Genomic DNA, 9,070 nt, shown 5'->3' on the forward strand with positions numbered 1-9,070 from the left:
TGCAGATCAATTATGTCAAGTGTAACATCGCCTTTCGTCGCCTTTAAGCATGACAAATATCAATGCTTCTCCAAAGATATGTCATAATGGTGATTTACCACATGATAATACGTGTCAACAATTGTGAAAGGTAATGGTTTCTTATTATTATAAACTGATTACTTATCTATATTTTGATGCGATCTCGTAACCAGTGGCGTGCATATGTAGGGTGGGAGTCACAAAGTCACTTTCCCTGGTTCTTTCTGACATATGAAATCTCCATTACCTGATTTCTGCAGCCGAAAACTTCTCACCAGGGGGCGCCAACTTTTGGAAAACATCGGGTGGGCTGAACCCCTTGAATTAGAAGTTTTTAAAAAATCTCATAAATCCTGGCTTCCATGTATTATGATATTAATGCACACCAACAATGCATCCTTAGTTTTCAAAATATGTTATTTACTGATTTCAATAAGCAAATATATAACAATAATAAATATATAATAATAATAATAATAATAATAGTAACAGGGTAAATTATTGAGTGGGCTCGGCCCCCACGGGCCCAAATATGTTGGCGCCACTGCTCTTCACCATACCAACTTTGATACAGTGAGGTAGGGATCTCTAAAGTGAAGGTCAGTAGTAAATATGACGATATTTCGAGATATAAAATTGGGCAGTCTTATCCATGGACTTCGTTGATTTTTTACAGACCACCAATGTTTGAAGTTTGGTGTCAGCTATGAAGAGACATTTGAGTACGAAATATCATGTTGTTAATTCAGCATATACTTAATGTGTGGGTATTCTGTTAATCTTCCTGTTTTTCGTTTTGTATTTCCAAAATAACTATTGCACTGGAAACACAATTGGCGAACAGGAAAACATTCACCCCATCAGGTTGTTTCTGTTTTATCAGCCAGGCGAATCGCTGAATGAATACATTGCTGCCTGATAGTGGAGTTCATTTCTTGAATTTTCATCCCAATTATACTCTGGCCCTGGAATCTGTGGTGCAAGGCCGCGCATAACGGTAGAGAAGGAGAGGAAGCGAATGGGCGGAGCGAAGCAGTACGCGCTGCTGCAAACAGCTGGTAGCTGCAGTCCCATTCTCCTCTTGAGTCCCCTCTGTGTCGTTCATTGGTCCAATTCTCTCGAGTCACTACTTGCGCAGAGACTTGTTTTTCGTTCGCTATCTCCAGATTTCCCCGGGACAGAGTATATATAGGTTATAGACTTCGTTAGGTTCTCCTTTTGCCACGTCCTCAGGGTGTAAACGTTAGCCGAGTCAGCTCGTAGGTTATTAATTAGCGGGACTAAGTTTAGAAAAGCATTGGGCGAGCTGTTCTCAAAGATTTGTTTTATAAATTTATAGAACAGATAACATACGCGTATGTCCTTGTCCATTGACTTTCACAAGAACGATGTGACCACGGACTGTGAAAATGATTTAGAACACTGACAAGTATCAAAATGGAGATCTAACAAATTATTACGAACAGTAATTAAGTGATAAGAATTATTTAAATATATATTTACGAAACTGGTAGTTTGGTTAAAAGCGGGGACTTTATTTCTAAGATATAATAGCAATATGAGGCAAGATATTGGGTGGGATCGAGCGCCACAGGTCCATATAAGTTGGAGGCACTCAGTGGCGTGCCCAAGGGGGGGGTTATAACCCCCCCCCCCATTGGCTCAGTATTCCTAAAGAAAACGTCAAAGGTAGGAAAATATGGCGAAATGAGGGCTGACTACCAGAAAAAGTGTACATAACCCCACCCTTTCGTAAAACCTGGACACGCCACTGGAGGCACTGATGTAGCTTGTGAATTATCCACACACCTTTCAACGCCCCGCAATTTTCCTCAACGCGCCTTAAGATTCTTCCTACATGACCGATTTGTGGTCGCTTTGGCACTGGGTTTGCCTTTGCACTCCTCTGGAAACGCCCTTACACCCCTTCCTGCAAGGTGGAAAACTCTGGATAAACCCCTGCTTGTAGTCATAATTGCCGCCTGCCTGAGAAAATATGGAATTCTTGACGCTGGTAGGTCCTGCATGAATAAACAACTCCATGATTTATTTATTTCTTCTAACGGACTAATGCATATTTCGAGGCTATATTTATACATGTTGGAACTGTTTTGTTTTTTTCTTCCACGTTTGAGTGCACTAATGCCTCATGATTCGTGGCAAAATATCGATTTTTGAAGCTTATTTCCTTCTTCCACCTGCCGATTCATATTTCTCCAGGTTTTTAGTCACCTCAAAGGGAAATCGTTGAACGTTTGTGGGAATTTTAGTCATGAAGTTCATGTTGTGTTACCTTTCACGTAAAAATTCAACTTTTATAATTTTGATTGATTGAGTTGCTGTTTTAAGTCCACTTTATGCACAGTAAGGCTAATCGAGACTGGACATACAGCTTAAAGTGGGGCCGAACAAGTGTGTGCCTCCACCGGGTATCGAACCCAGGACCCCTTGATTACAAGGTGACGGCGCTACCACTATATCTTTATTTTTATATTTTTTTTAAGGAATACTTCTATGCGGTAGTATCCCCAATCATTCACACATTCTCTCAACTTTCACTTATATCAATTTTACTATATCGTCTGTCTTTCTCATTACGGACAAACACAAACATCCATGTCCTAGCCGGGATTCGAACCCGGGACCCCTGGCTTCGTAGCACGATGCGCTGATCACTTTTTTTTTTTAAGGAATACTTTCGGTAGTATCCCCGTCATTCACACATTTCTCAAACTTTTACACATGTCAATTTTTACTGTAATCTCGTTTTTGCTCATTTCGGACAAACAAACATCCAAGTCCTATCCGGGATTCAAACCCGATGCGCTGACCACTTACCGACGATGGTCGACTAAATCACTACGCCAACGGAGATGAACATTTTTGCAATTTTGAATAGCCACATTGTAGCAATCATGTTTTATTATTATTAAGTGGTAGAGGGGTGTAAGGGGTGATCCTTCCACGTAGTACACCCAATTGTCAACCTCACTTCCACGTAGTACACCCTGGACTGCAGACTAACGAGGCTCTGGCGACTGGCCCCATGGCCAGTATAATTCTGTGTGTGTTGTCCTGTGTTTTGTCCTTATGTGTGCTGAGTGCCCCTTTACAGCCTCAGCTTTTGACGAAAGTCAGAATATTTTATGATTTTAGTTATGCAACGTTAGAGTTGTTACGTGTAACGATAATGTGACGGGTGCAAAATAGCCTTAGTACTGACGCACCCAAAATTTTAAATTTAAATTCAGCAAATATTAAGTGGTAGAAAAATAAAACATCAAGTTCTGGTAGGGTTTCCTCACTTTTACACTTTTCTCATGAATTGTTCCTTTAGTTATTCTGTTGGAATCAGTGACGTGCGCAGGATTTTCGAAGTAGGTGTTACGTATACTTATGTTAGTAGTCAGCCCTTATTTTGCCATTTTTCCTGCTTTGACATTCTTTTTTTAGGAATATTGGGCCAAAGAGGAGTAAAATCACGGAAGTAGAAAGTCAGCAACACAGGTTAAATATACGTTATGGGCCAACAAGTTGTTGATTAAAGTTCTAATGTGTCGAAATGTATTTCTACGAACATTTGAAAATGCCATGTGATTACTACGATGAAAAACAAGTGTTTAAAACACAGTGAAAAGAAGGTGTTCTCAGTTTTATTTGGCGCTGCAGTCGAAGTGCAATTCGAAATACGTACTTTCACTTCCAGTCCACGACATCAAGACCGCATTGCAAGACCATAGTCGAAGGATGCTCGCTTCAAGTACGGTCTTGCACCTTTCGGACACGGCCTTAGGTTCAGGAGAATGTAATTTTCGGAAACTTATAACTTGCTACATAATCTTAAAGGCTTGCTAAACGCATTTTTGTTATCGATTTACACGACAAAATCTTACCTTCGTTGAAAATAACGTTTGAATGGCCATCCTATCGCGCTCCAATGTAAAGCTTAGGGTAGGGCAGCCAGATGACGAACAAAATTCTTTAGGGACTCAACAGGGGTGGCGCTTCTAGCGGAAAAGTTTGGCAATGGACAGCCCCATTGGTAGTGATTGTTGCTACAACCTTTTCAAGCATTCCCATTGGCTGGTAGCTTTTTGGGGTAGTAAATAATCTGTGGTGGTTAGGCTTGTTGGTACAACCTTTTCAAGCATTCCCATTGGCTGATAGCCTTTTGGGGGTAGTATATAATCTCAATGCAGATAGTGATAATTCACCATTGCACTCAACAGGAAACATATCGGGACAGTTTTGCACGGGACTAGGCTCTCCTATCGATGCGCTAAACTTTGCGAATCTCTTGAGTATTTCTAGCTGTTTCAAGGTGTCACTTTACTAATTTCGCTCAAATATGCAAATATTCTGACTTATTTTTTTACCATATCTATAAAATATTTAAAAAGCAATATTTTTATTATTTTGCTTTGTCATCGCCGCAACTCCCGATGACCGAAAGCCTCGCCTCTGAGGTAACCTTAAGGTTAAGGGAGGCCGGAACGTGGTGCTGATCATCACATCTCCTCCAAAATGGCCGGTGTCGGGAATGTGTGTGGCTAGGGTTACCAGACGTCCGGATTTTCCCGGACATGTCCTACATTTTAGCCTTATGTCCGGCGTCCGGGAGGAATTTGAAAAATATCATAAATGTCCTACATTTTGAGCGTCACATAATATTAATTAGGAAAATACGTAACAGAAAAAAGTCATGCAAATTACAAGTCTATGGACTGCGCTTCCAAACTCAATAGTGAAATTTATGTTGATTCAGTCATTGCACAAAAAGAATAAAGTTTGTCCTGCTATTAAACAAACAGGAAAACGGAAGTAATTAATGAACAAAGTCTTGGGACCACTTTCTGATAACGTCACTGTGCAATGCCTGAGCAGAATTTCTTGCCTTAGGGTTTATACTGATGGAACAAGGTGTTGCCCATTCTTATTCAATATTCAATATAATTTGATTGTAAAGCAGGGGTATAGAACTAAACTAACTAACTCTCTAGCCTTCTTAAACCCGAAGGTTCATGGCTGCAGCAACACAGGCCTTCCATCTGTTCCTATCTTGAGCAAGATCTATATACTCTTTCCCATCCCTACCGATTTCCTTTAGGTCCATCTCAACGTTGTCCCTCCATCTTCGTCTTGGCCTTCCTACAGGTCTCTTACCATCTGGTTTCCCAACAAGAATCCTGTAAACTCCTCTTTCCTCTCCCATTCGTGCCACATGTCCTGCCCACCTAAGTCTTCTTGATTTAATTATTCTAATAATATCTGGACATGAGTACAAATTATGTAGTTCTAAATTATGTAACCTTCTCCACTCACCTGTCTCCTCATCCCTTTTAGGTCCAAAGATTTTCCTAAGGATTTTATTTTCAAATACTCTCAATTTATGTTCCTCTTTCAATGTAAGGGACCAAGTTTCACACCCATATAATACTACAGGCAAAATTACTGTTTTGTATATTTTAACCTTTAGTTTCTTAGATATTAAACGAGAAGACAAAAGTTTATGAAGAGAGAAGTAACATGCATTTCCTGAATTAAGCCTACTTTTTATTTCCTCTTTAATATAATTTTCATTTGTTAATATTACTCCTAAGTATTTGAATTTGGAAACTGGTTCAAACGAGTTATTATCAATAATTAGATTTTGATTATTACCTAACACTTGGTTTCGGCCTGTAAGCATATATTTAGTTTTCTCTTTGTTAACTTCCAAACCTATCTCTTTAGCAGTTTTGAAAAATATTTTAGCATTATTCTTAATTGTATTCACATCATCCCCCAGTAAGTCTACATCATCTGCATATGCTAACAACTGAGTCACACCATTTAATTTTAGTCCTTCTTTAGTTTCGTTTACCTTCCTAACAGCATATTCTAAGGCAAAATTAAAGAGCAATGGAGATAATGCATCTCCTTGTTTTAACCCATCATGAATTGTAAATTTGTCAGACATATTATTACCCACACGAATTTTACTTTCTGTTTCACTGGTGCATATTTTTATCATACTAACAAGCTTCTTAGGTATTCCAAACTCTACTAATATATTATATAATTTATCTCTTTTGACCGAATCATATGCTTTTTTGAAATCAATGAATAGCTGATGGACATTTTGATTATATTCCCACTTTTTTTCAAGTGTCTGTCTGATGTGAAAAATTTGATCTGTAGTTGATCTGTTACGTTTAAATCCACATTGATAATCACCTATAATTTCATTAGCATATGGGGTTAGTCTTGTTAAAATAATGTTAGACAATATTTTGTATGTTGTTGAGAGTAGAGAAATTCCACGGTAATTATTGCAGTTCATTTTATCACCTTTTTTAAACACAGGAACAATTATGGATTCTTTCCACTGTTGAGGGATTTCTTCTTTATTCCATATTAAACAAATTAATTTATGAATTTGACATATTAATGAATTTCCACCATATTTAATTAACTCAGCTGGTATTAAATCAATGCCAGGTGCTTTGTTATTCTTTAGCCTTTTAATAGCATCTTTAACTTCCATCAAGTTAGGTTCTGGAACAAAAGGTTCTGCTGTGTGGACTTCATTTACTTCTGATTTATCTCCTACATGGACATTTAAAAGGTCATTAAAGTAGTTCTTCCATCTATTTAGAATATCGCATGGGTCAGCTAGAAAATCACCGTCTTTATCTTTTATCAAGTTTACTTTAGGTTGCCACCCCTTTCTAAATTCATTTACACCTTTATATAAATCTCTGATATTTTTATTTTTGCTGTTTGTTTCAATTTCGTCAATTTTGCTTTTCAAGTAATCTCTTTTTTTACTTCTAAACGTGCGGTTAACTTCTCGCTTTATTCTATTATAATTGCTTAGATTTGTATCATCCGAGTTATTTAACCATCTAAATCTAGCCTGATTTCTTATTTCTATTAGATTATGACATTCATTATCAAACCACGGCTTACTTTTTCTTGGTTTATGGTATCCTATACTTTCTTTAGCTGCTGATTCTATTGCATTACGTATGTGCTCCCAATTCTTATTTACGTCTGTTTCATTTATATTTTCATCATCATTTAAATCCTGCAAAACATCAAATCTATTTGACAGTTTAATTTGGTAATCTTTCTTAATTCTTTCATCAACAAACTTTCCTGTATCAAATTTTATAACTTTTAGATTTTGTTGCTTATGATTTATCACTGAGAGTCTTTCTCTTAATTTAGCAATTACTAAATAATGGTCACTGGCACAGTCAGCACCTCTATGTGTACGAACGTCAATTATACTAGTATGCCTTCTCTTATCAATGAGAATATGATCTATCTGATTATGAGTTTTACCATCTGGAGAAGACCAGGTATATTTATGGATATCTTTATGTTTAAAAGTGGTACTTTTCACAATTAAATTCTTTGAGGTTGCAAAAGTAATCAATCTTATACCAGGGTATAAGATTGATTACTTTTATAGGCAGGGGTATAGAGAACAAAGTTATTCAGGGTGTCTGCCAGTCAAGAAAGTCATGGAAGTCAAGAAAAAGTAAGAAAATCAACAAGTAGGTCAAGAGGTCACTAAAGAGGCAATACATTATTCTTGTGGTCAAGAATTTTTGCTATTGATTGGTTGATTTAGTTTATTTTACTTCACTTTTTTCTGTCCCGTTGGCTAATCGCGAAGATGAGGATGAATGATGGTAAGATAAGATGGATGAATGGATAGCCATAAACATATAGGGACAACCGACACAAACCCCACATAAGATTATACTGGCTGTGAGTCCAGACGCCAAAGCCTCGCTTGTCTGCCAAACACAGTTCAGGATGCATTAATACGAAATAGCAGATCTAATTCTCTTCTTAAATTCAGCTTCAGTTTTCATCTTAACTGTTCCTTTGGTAGGGATTTTCATTAAATAAATATTTATTTTCTTAATTACTAATTTCCAACTTTACCTAAGTAGAATGTAGAAAAGTCCAGAAAAAGTCAAGATTTCTGGATGTATTATTTTGGTAGACACCCTGTTATTGAACTAAAAACTACCCAAGATGAAACCATTTTAAATTACAGTAAGTGCTGAATATTTATTTGCCATTACAGGTCATAATTCAAATGTTGAGACAGTACTTTCATTACCATCAGCACAACAGACTCACGAGAGAATTATTTTTCATAAACTCTGTAAAATGTTTGGTATTGGTCCCTATTATTTCAACGAGTTTGACTGCCCACTCTAAAATCAATATATAGTTTGACTAAACCTGAAATTTTGATAAAAATTGTCTCCTCTGAGAAGTATCACTTAAATCAAGTAGTAAGATTGATTGGTATGATTGCAAGTTTTGAAATTTTGTATTTAAACATTCGTTGGGAAATATTTTTTTAAAAAACTGAAAAGTGTCATTTTTCAACTACTTCCTAACGTGTTTTATAGAAATATGTATTATTTATTGAGAATGTTTTGTGTCCTACATTTTGGGACAGCATGTCCTACATTTCCCTTACAGCGATCTGGTAACCCTATGTGTGGCCCTACTCCGACGTCCTGTAAATGTGCTTTCATGGCACGGTGCTAAACGGACAGGGAACTTTACCTTTACCTTACCTGCTTTCTTTTTTTTACTTTTCATATTTTTCATTTGCCATGTAGGAGATAAATCAGAAGTAAATGAAGTCCACACAGCAGAACCTTTAGTTCCAGAACCTAACTTGACGGAAGTTAAAGATGCTATTAAAAGGCTAAAGAATAACAAAGCGCCTGGCATTGATTTAATACCAGCTGAGTTAATTAAATATGGTGGAAATTCATTAATATGTCAAATTCATAAATTAATTTGTTTAATATGGAATAAAGAAGAAATCCCTCAACAGTGGAAAGAATCCATAATTGTTCCTGTGTTTAAAAAAGGTGATAAAATGAACTGCAATAATTACCGTGGAATTTCTCTACTCTCAACAACATACAAAATATTGTCTAACATTATTTTAACAAGACTAACCCCATATGCTAATGAAATTATAGGTGATTATCAATGTGGATTTAAACGTAACAGATCAACTACA

This window comes from Lepisma saccharinum, chromosome 5 (genome assembly GCF_977018435.1).
Source record: "Lepisma saccharinum chromosome 5, izLepSacc3.1, whole genome shotgun sequence".
NCBI lineage: Eukaryota > Metazoa > Arthropoda > Insecta > Zygentoma > Lepismatidae > Lepisma > Lepisma saccharinum.